The sequence below is a fragment of the Bombus pascuorum genome, chromosome 7, assembly GCF_905332965.1.
Source record: "Bombus pascuorum chromosome 7, iyBomPasc1.1, whole genome shotgun sequence".
Lineage (NCBI taxonomy): Eukaryota > Metazoa > Arthropoda > Insecta > Hymenoptera > Apidae > Bombus > Bombus pascuorum.
In genome coordinates, this window is record NC_083494.1 from 12,076,669 (window position 1) to 12,099,395 (window position 22,727).

Here is a 22,727-nt window from a genome sequence, read left to right on the forward strand (position 1 = left end):
ATACAATTAATTCCATATACGTAATATATTTTTTGTTATATAATAAATTATTAACGATTCAATTAAAATTGCATTAAAATATAGTCGTCAATTTCCATATAAAAATGGAAGTTAAATTCTGTTCCAACTAAGAATGTTTATAAAAGATTCTTCTTAACTTTAACACCTCAACTATAATATCTTACTGTAAAATATAGCAGTAAATAATGTAAAACGTAGCAACACTGCGCAAAGTATTATGATGAAGAAGAAAAAAGTCATGTCGAATAAATTTCCTCCGTTAGAATAAATTATTCATACTACTTTTTATTTTTCTCGCAATATAGCAAAGTAAAAAAGATGAACATTTTTTAATCGTACAAACGGTCGTAGTCCGATCAGGCGAATGCTTCAGAGAGTTCGGATGGTTTGTGCAGTTTCTTGCGAAATTTCCAGGATACTGTGAGGTCTTGAGCATCCTCATTCAAATTCGATATTCCAAATATTCGCACGTGCTCAGTTCTCACGCCTACTACGTGTACCGTGTAACAGTTTATCCTTCTCTCTATCTGTTCTCCTGTCAGAAACGCGCGTGAACTCGCGATTTATTTCGGTCGCCACTTTATCCAAACTTATGTCACAATCGCGCCTCGACGGATCTTTCGGATAAAATCCAAGGCCTGGGAAGAAATTAGAATGAAAATCTGGCTTAGTAGTGACGATATGAATTTTCTACTATATTCCGACATTCTAATAGAAGACCATTTAATATTTAGAGTATATTTTAGTTTTAAGACACGGGCACGTAAAAGATTGAGTATTCAAATTTTAATTAGAAGATGTAGTTTCAGCTATCTGAATGAAAAGACACGTGTGCAAGAAACACGTGCAATCACTTTGTACTTCTACGTTACATACGTACGTACTTCATTATATATGTACACACTTAGTACAGATTATTATACTTAATATGCATTTTAAAATCATGACCACTGCTACCCACTTATTTATATGAATTAGTGATGTTTAATGTAACTAATGGAATATTCATGTATCTATGAAGAACATAAATTTGTAATTCTATAATTATCAGTCTTTTACTGATATAGTATATTAATTAGTATATTAGTATATAGTTATTCTATTAATTTCTTTATATTTCTTTATATCCATAAATATTTTCATATTTTCCTGGTAAAACGACAAACCGAATATCTGTATATTAAACGAGATAACAAATATTAACATAAATTATTTCCCAAAGACACTACTATTATGAAGATAAAGTAGCAAAGCAAATAACAAATAAAATGCAAATTTTATTTGAATCATTGTTTGGATAAATGCTAAATTTTGTATCACATATCTATAAGTATACGTGAAATGTTTCGAATTGGGAGGAGATTTCCAATTTCAATTGACAAAAATCCACGAGGTAAAACATTTTTCAACTGTATTGAATTATTTCCTTGTTTGTTTATTACACGGTGGAATTTCGATTTCGTTGTTTGATTAGATAGTTGGAATTTCATTTTATATTTATATTTTATACGTTATATTTATTACAATTTATTCATTTTTAGTTTCAGTAGTGTATTGTATCGTAAGGAAACGAAGCCTGTCTACGGTGATAAGTGAACAAGAGTAATAATATTTCATTTCGTATCGTAGGACATAAATATGGTAATAAATTTAACGAGAATACTGCTGGTGTATTCTTGGAAAATTACGAATGAAAAAATATTTATATTTTACGACTTCCTGAGTGACCCTGGTAAAAGAGAAATGATTAAGGCCAGAAAACTGTCTGTGGTCAACAAGGTGAAATGCGTATTTCAATTTGGCTTTATCATAATTTAAAAATATTTATGTTAAATAACAAGAGAACAAAATAGAGATAATAATGATTTAAAGATTATCACGTACGCTTATGCATTTAAATGTGTATTATACTTGGCAAAATGTTTCTATTTTCTTTATTTACCAACAGAGTATTATATTCTTCTTAATATCATTTTCATATTAAAAAATATCTATTGTTAGTTACAGTGTTATTTAAACTTGTCATATGATCCACATGTTTCACAAGATTTGTCACGATGTCAAAACGATGAAAAAATAATCATGAGAAGCAAATTGCAATGACAACAGTTTAAATGCTACATATTTTTACTGCGTTGATTAGAATTATAATTAACATTACAAATCTGTTTACTTTTTATTTTCAGCATTGCTTCATTCTGTATATTGTATTTTCGTTGACATGTTTATAATGACGTTAAAAAGTGATGAAATATCCATTCGTTATTAAAATTCGGTATATTGACTATAAAATGATTAAAAAAAAAAAAAGAAAAAAAAAACGGAATAAATAAAGCGAAATAAAAACTGGCGATGATGGCTTTTAATGGTCCATCGTTTGAACGAGAATGGATGGTGAAATGGAAATGATCTGCGTTCTCATTCATCCACGACAGATATATGTATACGTATATCAAACGGTGTTAAAAAAGATAGTCGAGAAATGTTGGCTACTATCCATCATGTTATCAGAAAATGTGGAAATTCCTCGATGAGATAATAATGCTTTCACATATACAGCCATGTCAATGGAAAAGTAATTCTCTTGATCTTATTTTTCATCAAGAACCTGCATATCGATTTGGCTAATTTGCAGTGATTAATTGCTAGGAAGACATTTTAACTGTCTCAAAGCGTACTAAGATATAAATATCGAATTAAATAAATAAATTTCCAATATTTAATAAAACGTATGCGACATAGAAAAAAAGAACACTTGAAAGGAAAATGAAATCGCACGGATTCGAATGAATATTCATGATCAATGAAATACTGGATTTTTCGCGCTGAAAAAATGGCAAAACGTTTAGAAATTGTGGTATACGTAGGTATACGTGTATTTTGAGAAACGTTTGGTAGGCGGTTTGGTGACGATAAATAAGAAAAGGTGTGCATAATTTTATAAAATAATATTTCATTCGTTTGCAACATCGCGACAAAACATGCAGCGATAATTCGTGGCCACGAATATTTATACATCTTATAAAAGATTACCACAGGACAGATTTTTGGCATCGATTTAATTTCGTTGCTTTTTTACAAATAATTGCTGAGTAATACGTATGCGTACATCTGTTCAACGCGAAGATTAAATTCTCAAAGCTCCTAAAAATCCTTGCACCCGTAATAAAACTTTAGCCAAAATGAAATTTATAAAATGTGGCACAATACTGATTCAACTAATTTTTCGTAACTTCTTCTATTATATATTTTCCTATAAAGACATAATCTTACGTCTACCTACAATTTATTAAACAAGAAAGAAAAAAAGGCAAATACGTAGATATTGCAAAATATTTATCTTCGAATACGAGTCACTGTATCAACAATATCGTTGTGGAAATTTAAGACTGACGCAATAAACACTACCTGGAGTGCTGCGTTGTCGCAACTTGTTTAGACGCAACGTAAACAGTTTGTTTCTCAATCGATCAGTGGCTTGACACGCGCATCGCAAATCGGTTTTTTGAATTTCAAGTCATTCCTCGTTGTCGTGGACCAATTGCAAGCTGTAGTTCTCGGTGCTACGAACTTGCGTCATTTCGTTTGCGTAATTAGCAAAAATTCTGAAGCACGATACATCCCATTGACGCACAATACGATGAGAGAGGAAAACGAGTAACGAACGGTGTGAAAGACCAAACAGTTCCTGTTTCAAGGCTCATGCTGTTTTTCATCTACGAAATGACATAATAGTTGGTAAATAAATAAAAATGGACTTATATTATTGCCGTGCGATCTTCAATTGTATTCGTTAGATACTACGTAATACACCTTGATGTGTACTAATTATGTTTCCTGTCGGTTCTATTATTCTTTGTTATTCTGTGTATTTAATAGCGAACGCGTAATAAGCACGCACAAAGGTACAAATTACTCGCGTATAATAATTAGAGCCAAAGGTCCGCGTCCGGACATGGCGTGTAGGCGTTTTATATAACTCGCAACCTATGGCTTTTTATATGTCTTGACATTTAAGAACCTTGTCGAATGTATTAAAAGAAATTATTACAATTTTTTGTTATTTCAGCCCCCTTAAAGGTTATTATTATAGGCAGATTATTTTTCTACTTTGCATCTTTATTAATTATCAGCCTTGCGTGAATCCTTTTTCGTAAAATATTTTTAAACAAGTGTCTCATTGTTCAAGCACCGATCATGTGTGAAAATTGTTTCGTAGAACTTTTTGGCATAAATATTCCATTTCCATATTGATTTCTTTATTCATAATTCCACATTAACTTACTCAGCACATTGCTTTAACACAATTCTTCTTTCTAGTTGATTTTTTATTGTGCCATCGAGTAAGAAAATGTGTATAATAACATCTGTTTTCACAAACATGTTTCGATAATAACATTCTAAATTTTATACATTTCCAGCATGATAACTTTGTTCCGCGAAAATGATCCTTATTGTTGACAAAATCACGAAGATTAATGTAAGGAACGTGTTATCGTTTGAAGATGCAAGTATAGAGTTATTAACTAGTGTTAGTTACCATAGTACGTAAACGAGATTATGGTGAAATCTTATTGTCGTGTGTATGCAAATTTGCAAAGTGTGCTTCGCGGAACAGGAATGTTGGAAAATTTCATTACGAACATTAAGCACGTTTTCCAGTTCGCTGCCTATCTAATCGGAAACGCTCTAACTTTAACTTTTGATACGTGTTTATTATCACGAACTTGTAAATTCATTAACAAATAATATAGATTGTATCGAAAATTCTAAGAAATATACAACAAAATTTTAAATAGACAAAAATATTTCATATTTTTTATTAGAATTATGTTTCGAATTTTCAGGATAAAATAATATACTTTTTATGCAATTGATTCTTAATAATGTTATAAAATTAAATTTGAAAATGTTCAACAATTATAAAACTATAATAATAATTTATAGATAATATAATAGATAATATAATAATTATTTCTATTGAAAATTCTGTATCACATTTCTACACTTCAATTATCACATTTCTACATTTCAATTATCACATTTCTTCACTTCTTGCTGTGTACTTTAATTGTTAACGAGTAATACGAATTTGTTCGTGAATAATATTGTGCATAGACTACTGCGTACAATATGATAGGAAATACATAATATGTAGTTTTCAAAGTGTTTGAACTGCAAATATATTCTATACGCGTTTGACAAAGAAGTTAGAACGAGAATTCGAAATAAACAAAATGCTTCTTCCGTGACTGTAAATTTTAATTTTTCGTATGACGTTAATCTCGTATGTTGGCGTGCTCTTTTTCAGTCGTGGACGATTACTCGTGACAAAGGTAGGCTTGACGTCAAAGTTCAAGATTGAGCAATCTAGGTTACGAAATTGTACAGAATTTTCTCCTCATTTGTGCACGTATACGTCAGTTACATTCCTATTAGTAGCATAATGGTCGTGAATAACATATATTGACGTTGAAAAGTTCAGAAGGTTGAGTCATATGGGCGCTGTCATTTTTCTTAAATAATTCTAGATTTTAATATCTTCACGTTCAATGATTTTGATTGCATGAAATATTAAGCATATATCTAATATTCTATTACACTTAAAAGATAAATTTTTATGTAAAAAGATGGTATAATAAAAATTGTAAATAGTAGAAAGTTTCCAACAAAATGTTAAACTTGTTGAACTTACTTCTTTTTTCGTCTTAACAAAAATTATACGTTTCAGTGATATGTAAATTCCTTTATGATTTTTATCGAATAAATTTTTATCGTATTGAAGCTTTTAACAAAAATGGCATAATTTATGTATTGTTTCAATATTTTTAAAGAAGCCACCGCGAATAATTATTCCATCTACATACCGTTATTAAAGAAGAAAGGAAACATCGTAATCCATATCACAGCTACTACAAAGAAACTCAATTTATCTGTCATAAAATTTTATCTCCAGCTACAAAAAATCTACTATCTCAATTAGGATATTACACGTAGGAACGATTTAGAGGAACGAGCCGAAGACTGATAGTGGAATGGCTGCGATCTCGCATTTAACAAAGCAATAGGTACTTTCATAAAATATTCAATTCATTGTTAGTAGAATTTCTTTGTTAAAAAATTTCACAATATCAGGATAGTAAAAAAAACATGGGCTCGTTCTTTGACTTTTGGGTCTTGTGTACTTCTACAAACGCGCTTGATACGCTTGTACAATGAAAATCCGCTCGAGGAGATTACAACACAGCTTGCTCACCCAGCCTTGAGGAAATAATTACCAAGAAAGAGGAAGTACTTCGTTTCTTCGTTGCAAAAGTGTAATATTAGACTGCAATGTACAAAATGACCGATTTCTAACAATTCCAAAATTCTACATTTCTGTTCAAATTGTCCTTCGTTGTGGATCTTCTATAAAAATGAACATTTACACAAACATCCACTCTACCAACGATAATCCTCATCCTCTTCATTCATGCGCAAATAAGCGAGCCTCTCACAGACCAAACAGGTCAACTCCTCTTTTTAAACAATTTCTCAATTTCGTTAGGTAAGCAGCCGATTAATACTCGATTCTCAGGAAGCAAATTGTCCACTACCATGAGTATTTACCTACATTCATTTGTTACAAGGAGATGGCAAGAATAACAATACTGAGTGCCAAGATATTCAAAAATATTGTTTAAGATATCATCGTCTTTCTTTGCTTTTCGATTTAATGTAGCTTCTGAACGACTCGACTCAACAATAATCCTAGTGAATAATCTTCATCGAAACCACGTGGATGCAACAACTTGTAGTCAACGATATCCTCGAGTCGATAATATCTCCTTCGACTTGGAACGTGGATAAAGAGCAAGTAAGCTAATCAGGCATACCAAGAGGGATTCCGATCGACGTCGATTCCATGCTTCAACAATCGTGAATATTAATTCGATCGATTGGTCGCGTAACGCGTCTCTGTGTATACTACATGTTTTTGTATATGTACGTGGGTGGAAGGAGCGCATATATGTATATGTTCCGGTAGAGACGTGTAGCGTGACAGGTTTGTTCTTGGACTATTACTATGCCGCGATCGTTACGACGTATGACATTATAGTGGTATCACGTGAGAGCATTCGTGAAGAGATGCGATCTCGAGCACCTCGAGCATGCACCAGAGTTCGATCCACTCGGCGTTAAGGGGATTGTACGAGGGAAACCGAGACGAAACCTTTCTGTACCTCGAGTACTTTGTACGAAAAGGTTTCCTAGAGCGTGACGGCGATTTATTCAATTCGCATTTCGAGGGCAACGTCTCTGAAAAGCTAATCGTTCGATGATTTCTCGTCGAATCGAAACTACCATTTTTCTTTTATCCATGTGAATCGTTTCACTTTGTTAACCGAGCCACCGTTTAAGCTAGAAATTTTTACAATCGAAGCGCCTGCAGCGATAAGGCAATTTCAATATTTACATTGCATTAGATCGGTACAAAGGAACCATACGCGAATATACGTACCTGTGTCGAATCACTTTTTCAAACGTGCTAAAAATTCGTGGACGGCCGATATTCGAATATGAAGTATAAAGGTGTCTGACTTCTTTTTCGATAAATATTAGTTCGGTATAAATGTGAAATGTTACTTTTACTTTTGCTGTTCTGTTACACTGCATATAGATTAGAATTCTCATAGGATTACGTGATATCTAGGAAGGAATAATCGTGAGGAATAAATTTGAATTAATTTACTATCGATAATGCTGTATCGGTGAAATATAATACGTACGATGAATTTGAATAGTCACGTACGAATAATTTTTTTTTTATCGAAATATTTTTGCAACGATTTCGAAATAATATTTCGTTCTACATCGAATGTGTTGATAATATATTTTACCATTAACGACGTTTCGTAAAACCCATCCTAAAGCACAGATTGCAAAGTGCGAACATCGTTGGAAAAATTGCAAACTGCAACAAAATTGTTTTCCAATATTATCCTTCCAACGTGACGACAGGTTTATCCAGCAATAAGTCGAATTAAGATTCGATATTTTCCTTTATCTACGCGGGAGACACTGAAAAATGTAAAAGAGAAACGACGCGTCCTCGAAACATCGTTCGAAAATTTCACTAAGAAAGCAACGTTAACGTTAACGCTAACGCGTAATAATTTAGTTGCTAGTTTTGTAATGATCGATAGATAATTTTGGTGAATTCAGAGAAAAACAGTTGCGTAGGAGGTTCGATTCGCGCGTGCGAAGCTCTCGTTTTAGGAAATCTTGGTTTAATGTACGTCACATGACGCGCAACCTCGCGCGTTTTCTTCTGTCGAGCATGAAATGTTTGCGTAAATAGAGAGCAGATAAGGCAATTATGTAATTTTCGAAAGTTACGAAAATTACGCATGTTGTTCCAAATAGTATTTTGTCTACTGTTACGCTTTTCACACGGCGGGTGTCTGGAAACACCTACGCAAGCGTTCGTAGAAACGCTAATTGGCATTTCAACAGGATAGAGAGACAGAAGAGAATTTCTTTTATTATATTGTTTTTAATAAGAAACAAATCTTTCAAATAATATCTATTTTTTATCGCTATACAAAGAAAAAGAAATTATAGCATCTCATTAAGATTTCTTTTCTCATTGAACTTCTAAAATATGAAATTATACGACTCCGATATTCGAGAATGTCAAGAAATTGATATATTTATAGCAGCGTGATAATTTATTTTTCTTGAAATTACGGGAATATTTTTGTCATCTTTTATTCGTGTAATGAACTTCTGAAAAGCGTCTGTTGATGTAACACACTTTTTGTCTTGACGAAATTATTAGTTACTTTATTTGCATTTATGTAACTTTTGACGAACTATTTCAGCGGTTGATCCTTAACGGGTTGAAAAATGATCTTCAAGAAAATATCTTAACTCGTCTCGAAGCATCAGCGATTAGTCTCGCAAGAATGAATAGTTTGCGAAATAATGACCAATATCTGTATTACCAGGGCGAAAAAAGGTTGGCCGCGACAAAGGGGAGCAACGATCTCATCTACAACAGACTACAATTTTCAATGACTCCGGGTCCTCTGCAAGAACCTTTCATGCCCTTCGCTGCTCCGCTCTATTGCCGTCAATGTAAAGTACGGTGGCTTTTGTAGCACGAAATTTACAAGGGCAAGATATTTCTAAAGAGCGGCATGCCATTGTATCATTGGTGCATGCGTGAGATAGATGCATCGATAAACAACGAAAAACGCCGAGGATTCATTATCTTCGTATCGCGTCTATGCAGCAGTACGACGTCGCCATCTATCAATAGGTTTCCGGAAAAGTCGTTTCGTATCGCGATATTATTATATACGGTAACATTATTGCTACCGTAATCGCGAAATAATTTTTTCCACGGATTAAGATCACTACAATTCGATGTATTTTGTAATATTGTAATGGAAGGAAGCAAGGGTGGGTTTGAATGACAGAACTCGATTAACGGTACGATTGATCGTGGGAATATCGAAAATTTGGGAATTTTGAAAAATTGTTGAACAAAAATAGCCATTGAAAGAAATTATTATATTTTTATTTAAAATTCTTGCTTTTATCGAATATTAATATACATATATATATTATTTACGATTATTTAAAAAATGATTTATTCTCACGAGTAGTTGTACTTGATCTTTTTGAAGTTTGCAGCGTGTTAGGATTTCAAATGAAATAATGTCCTCCTTAAGTAAATAGATATTTTAATCATAGCAATATTTTCTCATAGTATTGAAACTGTTATTGATTATATTTAAAAACGAAAGTTGCAATTATAATACTATTACTTTTCACAAGAATGTATGAGAAACTTTGTTTGGTCCAAGGAGGTAAGAGTGTTGCAACAAGTTTTAAACAGAGATCAAATTACAAAATAAATCTATGTGTACATAGTATAAAGTTACGCTCCACCTAACAAAAATTTTGCTTCATTTGAATTTGATTCTGTGTTAATTTCTTGACATTCTCAATAAGTAGTTCTCGGTAAGGAAATCATAAAAATCTGTACTTCAATTTTTCAACACCCTGTATGCACAGAGAGAAGTTACAGCAAAATTTCATATCGGTTAGGTATATTTACTCTTTACGTAAAGAAGAAAAATAATTCTACTGCCTTAATATTAATGACCTGTCAACTTGATATCCTACATATTGATTGATTTAATTGCTTAAATAACAAGTCGATAAATATAATTGCTAATAATTATTTAGCTGGATTTTTCACTTTTTTACCGAATGATTAATGATAGATAAATCAATCAAGTATTAATGTATATTTTCGTTTAATTACAATGCTGATTGTTAAGAATAGATAAGAGAGTGGTTGATAATGTCGTAATATAAATATGCTCGTTAACAGTTCGTTAGTTTTAGTTGGGTAAAAAAAGAACTAAGACCGTGATTAATATTTTTATAATTAATATTGGCAGGGAGAATTTGAGTTTAATTGGCGTAGAAGCATTCTAGAGGATGGAAATTTATTTATCGACGTGTGTTCGATGAAATGCTTCCCGGATTTCCCGTTGGCAGCATTTGCAAAAGCGTACGAAATTCAAATTAAATGGCGGGATTTATTAAAGCACGAAGAATGAAACGTTGTTTCAAATTAGTTTTCAGGCGTATAAATTAAGCGTATAGTCGAATTGTAAGGTGTATTATTCGTTTATTTCGAATTGATTTTTTAATGAAGTTTCAGAAAAGTATAATCCGAGTGTATACGTCAATCGCAAAGCGTAAAATGTTTAGTAGAAAAGTATGTGTCAAGAAAAGAAGAAAAGTTTCAATGAAAATATGTTAAGGCAAATTACTCGATGAAACAGGGTCGATAAATAAGATAGTTTATTAGACATTTTACTTTAAACGTCATAGTTATCTTCGAAGGTATACAAAAATCAGATACATTTTAGAAAAAGTTTTGGGATCAAGCAGACATTTCATCGCTTTTTTATATTTTCATCCTTTAAGTTATAATAATGTTTTAAACTAAATTCTCTATATATTTTCTATAATTGTCTAATAGTTTAATTTTCTCACCAAAAAGAAAATAAACATTTTAATTTACAAGATTTACCCAGCGATCTAGCCATTCTGTTTGCACAATTTCTCAAAATCAATAAAGTTAATAAAATTAGCCTACCTTCGATTTTTCAACAAGAAATCCACGAAATATTTCCAACTTTCCGAAACCTTGAATAAGAAAGCATTTTTCGAAAGAAAAAGGGAAGAAATCGATTAGAACCGGCACAGTGGCAATATTTTCATAACACCGCAGCGCCTACTCTCCCGGAAGGCATTTGTTAGCATCACCGGAAGTGGAGGACGTATATCAGGTTTCTGTGACTTCCATAGCTTTCTCCCTTTCGCAATTGCTTGGGACAACGTGCACGCACGTAGCTCAGAAATTTAAATCAAAAGGAGGAGGACACGTTATCAAATCGTGGCTCGCGTACATAAAACGCGAGAACCCGTAATAAATCGTCTGGTTATAATTACCGTATGTTGTTATTAGGGCTGGATCGCCGCCAGAACTCGAGCAGAGACCACGGTAAAATACTGCTATCTACGGTAGATAAGCAGAGAGCCGAAAGCTCGCCTGGTAGAGGCGTACAGAGGCAGGAAAAATCGATATTATCCAGGTTCGCTCCGCGCAAACCGGCGAGCCCTTCCCAGAACGTTATATTTAGATATAGACCCTTCCCTCGTCATCAAGTAGCACGGTAGAACGGTGGACCTTGCGCGACTGCCCCTGGAAACGGATATTAACGCGGTTAACGATGCCCGTTTCTGCATCGTGGTCCACCATTTACGTGTTCGTAACGTGTACTGCAAACGAAACTTTCAAGAATTTGAGAGAAACTTATCAAGGCTTCCAAGACATGCTGAGCGTTGAAATAATAATTCAGAGTATCTTTATACGACGAATATGTTAATGTATCGCGTGTAGTAAGTGAATCGAATAGAAAAACTCGACTGGATTAGATAGAATCACAATCGCACGCACGCTCGCTCATATAGCGTGATATATCATACATAGCAGGAACGGAAATAAGAAGAAGAAAAAAGAAAAAGAAAAAATCCACGCTCTATACTTTCTCAATATAGAAATCATCCTTATAAGATATCCTCAAGAATTCCAAGACTTCCAAGATTTTTAAGGCGTCTAAGACGTTCCACATTTTCAAGTTTCACGAAACCTTTTAAGATTTCTAAGTTTCGAATGTGTCTATGTAACGAAAAAGTCGCTTATAACGTGATTCGAAACTTAGAACGCTTGAAACATTGATCCCATTGGTATCAATCTCCAACTGGATAGATATCGAGATGTTATAGCACGATATCGCGTGTAACAGGCTCGTACGATTGTCTGTTGTATCTTAACGAAGCATTGTGCGTTATTCTATGAGGATGACTATTCTTTTTTCTCTCTTTTTTTTTTGGTTAGTCGATTTTCTCGTTGTTTTATTTCCATTCGATCGAAGCTTGACTCTATGCGGTAGAGTCGAGTGATCGTAACGTCCGTGTGCCTTTTTTGGTGGCATATTGTTTTGACATGAGCTTTTATTCGACGTAGTCAGTCTTTCTAGTTGGGTTAGGTTAACTTGTTCGTCTCAGAGACAATTTATTTCGATTCCTCTGGTCGAACTGAATCTATGTAAACCGTAAGTAGAATAGGTGTATGTAAACCATAAGCAGCGTAGGAATCTACATATATGCAAATCATTATTTTAACGTTATATTTGAATAATATTAAAGGTAAGTTTGATGTTAGTTTCTTTAGTAAAAAAAGTCTACAAGTCTCATAATACGATCATCAATAGTTTAAGTATTAATTTACTAAAGAAATATTTTTGTTTATTCTCGACCCTAAAAATGTTTAGGTTTTGTTTGGCAGAAATCTTATACAGACGCTTTTGTTCAATCCTTTCGTTCCTCTTTTATTGAGACGAGAAATATAACACAAATATGTAGTGTCCTCGTGTGTGTATTTGGTTCGAATCTTGCAAGTTCAATTGGTTGAAGAAACATATTTTTGTTTATTGTATTTGTACACTTTATATATTTCTTTATTTCTCGGAATTCTATCGCATACCATTTTGTTCAGTAACGTGTCGTCTTTTTTGTTTCTTTCCTATTCGAGCAAAGAATAATTCTATTTCACACGCTGGAAGTTTAATTGGATGAAAAAATATTCTTTGAAATGTTTGATTTTTGAAATTTTTTCGTTTTGTTTTTGAAAGTTTTTTATATATCCTTTTGTTCACTGGCGTATATCATACTTTTTACTTTTTTCTATCGCGAGAAATATAAAAAGCACTAGTTAAGTTTGCTTTAAAGACTATCCTGCGTAGTCTTTTTTTCCTGTTTACTCGTCGCTCCATTTGTTTCTCTCTCATTGGAACGACAACTTTCGACGAACAATTTTCAATGAACATTGAACTGTAAAATATCCTTTCGACAACTTAAAAAAAAAAAAAAAAAAAGAAAAAAGGTTGCATTTCGATATAACGTATGAAAAAAAGAACTTCGATGGAAGCGTCCGATTTTCGTGAAAATTTACGTGAAATAGTACTAATATTTCAAACGTATCAATTCTCTAGGAAGGACAAACGTCATATTCTAATTTTATCTTTTTCCGTAGAATCATCCGTGACCGATATTAGAATCTGAAAGCATAAAAGTTCGTATGCATGGTTCTCAATGGTGGCTAAAGCAGATATTGCGACGTTCGATTCTATATCCCATCTTCGTTGATACTTTGAGTGTCGTATATCAAGCCACGGTGAATATTTGCTTTTATATGCACACCTTGGGATATGTATGCGGTTTTGGTACAGGCAAGGATCGAAATTGAATAAACACGCAATTTACAGTGGCAGACGAAAGAGAATTTTAAAAGTGATTGTTAAGAGAGGATACCATAATCTTAAAAAATGGAATTATAATAGTTCACAACAATATTTGAACGCCTATAGAAACAGTTTATAAATATATTATTATGTTATGTGAAATTTGTTTAAAATTTTAATATCACTGTAATGAGACAGGATTATCATGATTGCATTGATAAAGTTTGAAAGAAAACTTGAAATGTACAGAGAAAATTGCATTTATTATCACGTAGTTGAGTAAGAAACGTTTGTATGTCATACAATATGAAACAAGGCAGTAACATTTAATTCATAATTCATATATGCGAATGTTATATTCAAATTGTGAAATGAAAATGATGTTACGTGTTTCGCCTATGTCCCTCCCGTTAATTATACCTTTATTTACAATTTATGCAATGCTCTTTTAATATAACATAATAATATAATTTTTTATTTTTAATCTTCTCACTGAACGCTATATGCAGACGATTAAAACCTTAGACTTTGCTGTTTCAATATCCTATATGTAAAAATACAGCATAAAAGTAACAAAGTTGTCATAGAAATTGTAGAAATGGTTAAAGGAGTTGTTAAAGTATAATTGAATGATTACGCTTCGGTAATAAGATTCTTAATGAATGTTTTATTATTTCAGGGGTCACATTGGAAAAGGAAAAGGACAGAAACGGAAATTACATATTCTTTCAATATGAAACCAACGTGTGATGTGTAAACCTGCATAAAGAAGCTTTCTCTTTAATCTATAAAAGGGTGCATATCGGCCAACATGATGAATTGAAGAGAAATTGTGTAGGTTGAATATTCGCAAGTAGGTCGAGAAGTTCATTAGAATTCTATAAAGTACCATTACATTTTTTTCACGAAAGAGAACAGTAATTTTCTACTTATTTTAATATGATCTCCTGATAGTATACCGAACGATTCTATAGATAATACTTTCTTAATTTACTTTAATTTAGTTTAATTTATTTGTCAGGAGAAGCACGAATCTTTTTGGGTCATTAACAAGACTACTGTATTGCATTACATAGTTCAATTATAGATGCAAAGAAATTTTCTTGTGTTTCTATTTTCCTTGATTTTCATATAATAGCTTTTATCAGCTTTAACCTAATACTTCTTAACCGAAAAAATTATCTTAAAATCATAAATTACAAGGTCTGTTATTCTAAATAAATTAATTCTATCTTGACCTAATTTTTTTACCACAAAATTCTCCTTCTTTCAATGTAATTTACGTTAAGGTACACAAATTTGAACATTAATAAAGAAGGTAAAATAATTATAAATTTAATTAAATTTGTAATAGGGAAATATGTGCCTACGAAAAATAATCTTACAAACATCGTTATTAGAATGAATAGGATTTGATGATTTGGTCAAACGTAAAATTATTAAATTCGAACAAAAATGTTCAATCCTCCATCGATCAATTTTTTTCTCATAAAATTCCTTCCCAATCTTCGTATATCCCATTTTTTAACTAAAAAGAGCGAAAGAATTTTATCACCAAGTAAAGCTGAATTTTTTAAATATACATAGCAGGGGCTTCGATTAAAGGAAAATATTTTTCTAAGAATTCGGTTTCCGTCGAATTCCGTTATTCGCTACACTGTTATTACATCAGCTTAAAACATTAAAAGTCCTATCTCCGTCGTCGTTTCAACGATTTGTACTCGCGTTTGGTTTGCACAAATAGCAAACACGACTGTGAAAATTTTACAGGAGCCGGCGCCACAGTTCTCGTCGACGACGCTATCAATGTTTACGTTTTACTTTAATTATACAGCGCACACGCGGTTTTATTAATAAAGTAAGGACTGCCAAGAAAGTTGCATCGTATCACGTATACAGGGTAGGCAATGAACGAACTATTTTTTGACTTCGTTTTACCGGATATTCATTCGAAACATTGGGGCAATTTTGTAAAATAATTTATTAACTGATTACTAGGCTGCGAATGTTCTCATGTAATTAGATCTACAAATTGTAAACAGGAGAGTAGAAGCTACCTAATAATTAGACTGTATTAAATTAATATATTATTATATAATCGTATAATAATAAAAAATAAAATAAACAGCATTTATTTAACACATTCGAGACCGGTGGCATAGCATATATGCCATGCAGTATCTTGTCGCATGATAACACATGTATATCATCAGTATTTTCAGACAATTTTCAGACAACAGTCAGCAAAGCAGTGACTGTAGAGATAATGCAGGTTTATATTTATATTATATTACTTTAAACAATTTTTTTGTTTAACTATATATATCAACATATCCTTATATTTTATTAAAATTTTCATATTTTGCGTGTGTGTCATATTTTGTCGGTTTTGGCCTACAAATATAAATAACGTTTATTCCTATCATACATACGTTATATAACTGTCTCATTCTTGAAACAAATATAATTACTTTTTGTGTGTTTATCTTTATGAAGTTTTAACTAAAACGCTATTTTACTCGAATAACGTACACGTTACGTTACATGGACGTACGACATCAAAATTATTACGGTTGCCCGATTACGTAACGTGTATATCACGACTTATTTTTTAATAAAAATTGTCCAAAACGATCCTTTTTATTCCTATATCGATTAGTTTCACTTATCTTTCTTTTTATTATAAATGCAAACAAGTTGTTGTTCATTCTGGAGAGTTTTGTTCAAAGTCATCGGCATCGAACGTGTTGAGGCAATCAAGATTCGATGTAAGAGAACGACTTTTCACACGGAAAAATCTAGCCAGGTATAATTTGTTTAAACAACTTATTTTACAACGAACAAGAAAAATCTGGAAACTCCATTAATCTGCTCCCATATATCACTCATTTATCGAACTAACCAGTCAATAGAAACTTTCATCCCTAAGTGAAAAATGACCGTGATAAATCGCTAGTCGATTTTACGCGCGTCATTGTACAACTCTTTCATAGGTGTCTACCATAGAACTATAGAACGTATGTGGTAACTTTAACTCCTTAGAGAGTCTATCCGTGTAATATACATTGACTTGTTCCGCAGATACTAACTTAAAATTCTTCCTCTACACGTATTATTACACGTAGATGCTCGTATTAATAATATTTAATCAGATACTGAAATTTTATTCAAAATGAAAGGTATCCTAAGTCCTTTGAACTCTGCTTACCAACATTATGAAAAAAAACATTGCTAAAACCAATTGAAAAACGAATAAATCCAAAGATCTCCATATTATGAATCAGAACATTGGAATAGATACTAAATTAGTCACTGGAATGTATGAAAATTTACGAACTATCGATCCGCTTACATTTTAAAACGAATGGAAGATTTATACACTTATGATGTGTGTAGGTACTTCTGACAATTTCAGATTTAAAAGTACCAAGGAGAACCATGAAGTCTTGAAACGACGTAAATCCAAGAGCGCACAGATTATTTCTGAGCTTTTCTCTGAACATCGTCGAGATGACATTCGAGATCCTGATCGCTGATTCTGTCGTATTTCCATTATGAACACATCCGACCGGCAGTGATGTCGATCTACGCGAAGATGAGGCCAACAAAGAGGCTAGGGAAGAACCTTAAGGGAGCTGTGAAAAAAAAAACGATCTCGTGGAGAATTTTCTTCACGAACATCGAGGGGTTGTTGTATTACGGACTGGGTTGAATTGACTACCCCTTCATGAGTCGTTTTAAAAGTCGTTCAGCGCATAGTATGTTCTACGAAATATTTACCTTACCATACGTACGCAAACAATTTCAAAGATATATCACGAAGAAGATATCTTCGAACGTTTTAAAGATCTGTATGTGGATGAACGGATTGAAACTGGACTTCGTTTATTATACTATACATATAATACACAGCGTTCTTAAAGAAATGTATTTGAAATATAAATAAAAATGGTTATCACCATCGCCAATAGTACGAAGAATTCCTTTCGAAGAATTTTGAGTGATTTAATAAAAGAGTCTCGTAAACTTAGATTATGTGAAGTGAAATATTTGTCAGAGATAGAGGCTAACTGTATAGGTACAAAAGAAAACCGATTCGTCGTAGTTTTTCTTTCGATCTTGCAAAATCCTTTTAAGAGCGAATTCACAGTATAAACGAGACTTTCTTCGCTGTTATTGATTTTTACGCGGATAAAAACATAGCTTTCACGACTCGATTAATTATTTCATCGTCGATGATTCGTCGATTTTTATTTTTTCATACGAGAACACGCGTGAAACACATTCGATACGCGGTAACGCTGTTTTCCCTTTCGCTTTATTTTTCAATTTATTCTGCGCTGATCCATAAATCATATTATCATTAAAACGGTTTTACGCGGTGAGGTTTTGATAAATCTCGTCCCGTAAATAGGAACCTATCGGTATAACAAATTTTTCAAGTGAAACCGTTGTTTCTCTCATTCCACCAGGCAACGCATATAATTATCACTTGTCCGATTATAGACAGGATATAATCATATATTATAAATTCTCCACTGATACTACACGAATCCAAGCAATGTTTCCATTAAGCTGTTTCACGAACGATAAATGCATGTAGCGCAATCCTCTTATGAATCCTTCAATATTTATGATTCATTCACGCGTTGATTTCAGAAGTTTCAAAGTTCTACGCTGCGTGAATTTTCTTCATTTGCTACATTTATTAATTTTTTAAATATTATATGATATAGAGATTCACATTGAAATCAAATTGACCAATTCTATCGAAGTTGATCGTTTGAATCCTGAAACATTAAACTAATCGTGTTATTTTCTGATACTAAATGTTGGCTAGTACCAAAAATTCTGATAATAAAATTAATCTCTTGGCATACGAATTAAAAAAATGAAATCCTAAGAATACAAACTTGAGATTCATAGTACGATCGAATAGACGCTTAGCAGACGATATATTATGCTTATGGTAGAATATAAAAATCAGGACACTGTTGCACAATAATTCATAGCAATATTAGTGAATTGAGAAGTTACAAGGTTGTAAACTCCTTTTTTAGAATTTTACAATTTTCAGTTAAATAGCTTTTATTATTTTCTGAAAAAATTGTTAGGAACTTTAAAGTGCAGAATAGGTAATGGCTTTACCGTATAAAGTCAACTGATATTAGGCTATAATGACATACATATATTAGAGGCGTTAAGAAGCTTATACTTGTTTCTACGATGAACTTTAATACTCCCAAATTCGACGATTAATACAACAATTCCCATTATTGCCTTTCTGTAGTAACAGGAAAATATAGGTTAACCATTGAGCAAGGACAAGCTGCCTTTTTTCTGCAGGAAAGGGATTAGCAAGTACTGAATAGCATTACAACATTCGTAAAGAAGGAAAGAAAGCGAGAGAGAAAGACAGACAAACAGACAGACAGAGGGAGAGAAAGGGAGAGAACGTACTGTATTTACTGTTGAAGTTGTAATATTCGATACGACTGATTTTAAACGGTGACCTACATTGATTTGCTGGAATATGACTATGGATCATAGCGTGGATGGTCGTAGAGAGCGAAATTGTCGATGTATGGATCCAATTCCTTCCAGTTGCTTTTGAGAGATCGAAGATGCCTGAGGGAGCTGAAATGATCGCAATCGAAATCACTATGGTTGGCAGAACATAGACAACAGCAACAGGCGATTTCTGGCTTCGCAGAATGGATCCGTGCCTGCTTACTTATATACATGTATGCACATTGCTACCTGGAAAGCTGCACGATATGCGTCTGTGATGTATTGATTGGAAGCTGGGGCTACAGGTGGCTTTCTGGCGCTTGCGCCATGAGGGTATATGAATAAGCTCTCGTTTCCTTATTAAAATCCCCCATGAGCTTGCTGGAGTAATCATTACCCGAAGCCTGAGTTTGTATCTCTCGCCTTTACTCTCTCTCCCTTTTACTTTAGATTTCCCTACAGTTTTTGTCTATCGAATTCTATGGAGAATCGCTCAACCTATTCAACATTTTCCATTTTTCTAAAGTAAAATTCGCAAGCGTGAGCGAATTTTTTTAGCGAAGTTTATTTATTTCACTGGAGTGGTATATACATACGTGAAGCGACTCACGAAAGTATTTCAACATTCACTATAGGAAACTTCCCATCATTCATCGTTCGTGTATACTTTGTATGTATACCATACATAAATCATGAATTTCTATATATTTACGTGAAATTTGAAGGTAGGAAAATACACAGGTCATGGTATGGAAAAATATATAAAATACAGAAAGCACTCGTACTCGTTATAATTTGTAGCAGATGAAATAAATCTGTGTTTAAATTCTACTTTTACCTCTATTCGTAGAAATATAAAGTTGCATAAATATCTTCAGTGCAGTTACTAGGAATTTGATTTTACTAAATCATCGATGAATTAATTTAAATATTCAATAACTTAGCCTCGCTTAATAGTTTTGATTTCCTTTATTATTTTGATAAAAACTTCGTTAATCTCTGTTCACTGAAAGTTCACTATTAATGGAATACATATGTTCGTCTTTTGGCTTAATTCTTGTTACGAGATTGCTCCTTTTTCTCCGCTATTTCTCCTGTCTCTGTTTCAATGATTAAAAGCTTAGCGTCACCTGCGTTAAATTAGTTCGAGGTTACTCGTTACTTCGAGTTCTTCCGTTTTTATTATCCTCCATTCTAACTTACTTATCTCCTCCTCTTTTTCTTAACAACTATCAGCCAAGGATTTCGAATCACCAGTCACTTTTGTTTCATTCTTCTCGTATTTTTCTTTCCTCTGCACACTGCATTAGTATGATGAAATAATTTTGCTTTTCAGTCTCTCATTTTCTTTAGCTTAATCATCACGAGAATTAAAAAAAAGAAAAGAATATGTGTAACGAAGCTTTTTCGTCAGAAATTCTCGATATCCTTACGTTCTTGAAATTATTTAATGGTTACTTGCGAATGATATTTTCAGATATTAAAACAAACGATATTTCAATATTAATAAACTATTTCAATAATGCGAATAATTTGAAATATTGTAAATTCGAGCAAAATTAACAATAATTTTCGCTGTGTCACGAAAGAAGTCAATAATCTGATGTATATATTGACGAATAACTCTTTCATTAAAATATTAACTCATAATATCCGTTTTGCCTTTATTCTTATCATTAAATGATGCAATTATAATTAATATTTATTCGTATTATTCGTATGTCCACTTCAAGTAATGATTTTATAATAGTATTTAAAATGTATCACCAGAAGCCAAACGAACTTTCTTATACAATTTAGTAATTTATCCAATGATGCAGTTTTTTGGATAAAATTATCTTTTGAAAATTATATCTTTGACAAGAATGTGTTTTATTTCGAGCAATATCGAATCAGACGGATCATTATGAAACGATCTTCTTTTCTTCTTTCCTCTTTTCGTGATTAATCTCTTTATCCTTTCCCTTTTTTTACAATGACAAAGTAAAGAAAACATATTTTTGTTCATCTTCCTTCCTGTATTTTTCTCTTCTTACATTACGTTGCGTATGTTTCGATGATCATCGGCAGCTGACACGCCGATTTCATCTTTAGCTAATGACAGACGCTCGTTCATTTTTCCTTTCCCTTCGCTCGCCCATTTTGTCTCCGTTTATTTTCTTTTTCTTCCTTTATTCTTTCATAGTAAGAAAAGCATAGTTAGCGTTTTTGCTTCTTCGTACGTTCTGCTCCTATTGTAATGAGTATCGATTAGAATTATAATCGGTATTATGGTCCGCTCGTATTTCTCCTGTCAGTTGCCATTTAAAAAAGACGAAAGTTAACGTCGAATAAAAGCACGGTGTGCTCATAAAAATATGAATATCTATAAATATTCACGATATATATATATCGATTAAGAAATACAATAAAAGAAAAGTTAAGTCACCAAGAATTTGGTCTTTTTTAATATCTACGCGAAACTTCGAAATAAATCATAAACTCGAAAAAGGATTAACCACCAAGAGATCACACTGGCATAGTTAACATCGTCAGATGTAAAGCAGCAGTAATCATGACGTTTGGGTTGTCGAAAGGAGGAATCGTTTTGTGTTCCAAGCAGCTATCAATCTTCTTGGAATGGCCGTTCACGAGGGAACAACCTTGTTTTTCCGTTGATATTCGCTTTTTTTTTTTTGGGCGCAGGTGGAACATCTGCTCTCGTAATGGAGCGTATCCTGTGACGCATGAAAGATTCAAGAGCACCGCGAAGACGTTGCACCGGCTGTGTCCTGTACAACTTTTTAATTAGAGGACCGAATGGAGTGTTTATCAGGTCAGGATACTTTCTTATGCGTTTCCAGGACGATACGTTATAAACATTGCATGCAATTTGGCGAAGTTTCTTTATTACACTGTTTCAGGATATTGGATGTCGATCTTTACGTTGTTTAATTATGTTTTTAAACATTTCAGGACTAAGTGTGTTCTTTTTTTCGGGACTATGAAAAATGTCCTTCTTTGGCAATTATTAGTTCGTCGATCGATTCTTTATTAATTTATTATTAATCTGTTATCCGAGGCGTTTTTTAATTAAAAGTTTCCAGAACCAAGGGATTAAAAATTAATCGAGATAAATCGATTTCAAACAGATTGATGTGAATTTTTGCAAATATAACATAATATACTCTTAACAGAAAGAAAAATATATATAAAAAGTTATGCGATTTCTAACTAGAATAATCACTATCATCGAGAGATTCGGTATTTAACGACGAATAAACTTTTTTCTGTTGTTAAACGACAAAGTTAGACTACCATTATTTTTCATAAACCAGCGCT

The 22,727-nt window shown here is 32.7% G+C and overlaps 1 protein-coding gene and 1 long non-coding RNA gene across 2 annotated transcripts in view; one reads left to right on the forward strand and one right to left on the reverse strand.

Annotated features, from left to right (window-relative positions):
* Positions 1 to 22,727, reverse strand: part of LOC132908713 (MAP/microtubule affinity-regulating kinase 3-like) — a 51,066-nt gene that overhangs the window by 20,493 nt on the left and 7,846 nt on the right. The window lies entirely within an intron of this gene.
* On the forward strand, positions 1,350 to 15,137 carry LOC132909407 (uncharacterized). Its single transcript, XR_009658536.1, has 2 exons — positions 1,350 to 3,759; positions 14,575 to 15,137. It is a non-coding gene; the product is annotated as an uncharacterized LOC132909407 (long non-coding RNA).